We start from the raw sequence: 1,564 nt of genomic DNA, 5'->3' as shown, positions 1-1,564 counted from the left end.
TATGGTGGTGGCTTCCTCCAGCTCCACTTTCGTGTGTATGCATGTTACGTGTGACGTAACCTTGAGCACCCGCATGAACCGCTACTAAGCATAGTGGTGTACGTGGCACGTACTGTTGTACCGAAGTAGCCGCGGAGAATGTGACTAAACGGTGAAGGCAGCAGCTGTGCCAGTACCCTCTCATCTTACCCTTTATGACATCAATACTAGCAGAACCGAGGCCCTCATTGAGCTATCAGCAGACATTTGGAAGGGAAATGAGGGTTTGGTTAGCACATGCATAACCACACTGACCAAACTGTTCCCACTTCGAGTTATTGATCAATCCGCTCTCGCCCTACTGTAAGCTTGCCGTCCCGGTTAGCTCAGTTGGTAGAGCGACTGCTCCGGTGAAGCGGTGGTCCCGGGTTCGAACCCCGGACCAGGACGAATTTTTCTTTAGCTGCGAAGTTTCTGAGAAAGCTGTATAACTTTTCTTTGTAGCCGCATGGCAGCGCTTGGGTGGATGCCTTATTACCAATTGTCGTATGTATCCAAAGAAAGCACGGGGGAAAGTAACAAAAGCATTAACTTTTTGGGTTTGTTGGTAGACTCACGTACCATTCATCTCATTCATCGCAAAGGACCTTTGCGTTCACGGAGTTACCTCACGGATTGACCGGTTGAAATTGGCTGCTCTCTTTTTACCCTTAGATTGTTTTACTTTTTTTTCATATATACTATTCAACTATGGAACAACCTAGGGTAAATGGTTGTGCACTGCATGTTGACTGCCGACTAATCGGTTTTAAAAAGAGGTGCAGCGATGTAGTTTATATTGCTGTAAAGCTGAAATCTTCTGTTCTATACCTTTGCTATGTCTCTAACAAGAGAGGCAGCAGTATTTGTAAATGAACAAATCCGTCACGCCAGCCGCACCGGTGGCTCGGTGGTTGTGGTTCTTGACTCCTGACACGAAAGACGCGGGTTCGATCCCGGCCGTGGCGGTCGCATTTCGGTGGAGTCATCAATGATTGTTGGCTGCCTTCATATGTACGTCGGGATGGTCCACCTCATTTTGCTATACTGCTGGACGCTATATACTATTTGCACGTATGCTCACTGTGCATCAGTGAGCAGTGTATCTATATACACCGCTCACTAAGTTTCTGTGGCTGTTGGCTTCTCCAACATATATATACACGATTATAAAAAATAGATTGATGCTATATATATATATATATTGTAAGCACTGTGAGTGACCTTCATCTTCATCTCAGCGTAATCATCATCGGTCATCGGGTCGTGCGAAGAAGACGAAGTGTTGCTAAGCTGTGACTAGTCGGTAGCTGCTGCTTCGGCCTACCTGAAGTAAAAAGGTGAATTTGCTGGTGCGTTCTTCTGCCTCACAATATATATATATATATATATATATATATATATATATATATATATATATATATATATATATATATATATATATATATATATATATATATGCGGAGAGAAAGAAGACGACGCAAGTCTAAAACAAAAGATGGCAGGTGGCGGACAAAAAGAGCAAGCAATGCATGACCCGTGTTGA

General features: G+C 43.9%; 1 non-coding gene across 1 annotated transcript; it reads left to right on the top strand.

Annotated features, from left to right (window-relative positions):
• The first annotated feature begins 354 nt into the window (after positions 1–354).
• TRNAT-GGU (transfer RNA threonine (anticodon GGU)) lies at positions 355–428 on the top strand. Its single transcript has one exon. It is a non-coding gene; the product is annotated as a tRNA-Thr (tRNA).
• Positions 429–1,564: the final 1,136 nt, after the last annotated feature.

This window comes from Amblyomma americanum, chromosome 7, assembly GCF_052857255.1.
Source record: "Amblyomma americanum isolate KBUSLIRL-KWMA chromosome 7, ASM5285725v1, whole genome shotgun sequence".
NCBI lineage: Eukaryota > Metazoa > Arthropoda > Arachnida > Ixodida > Ixodidae > Amblyomma > Amblyomma americanum.
This window is presented reverse-complemented; position numbering and strand designations above follow the sequence as displayed.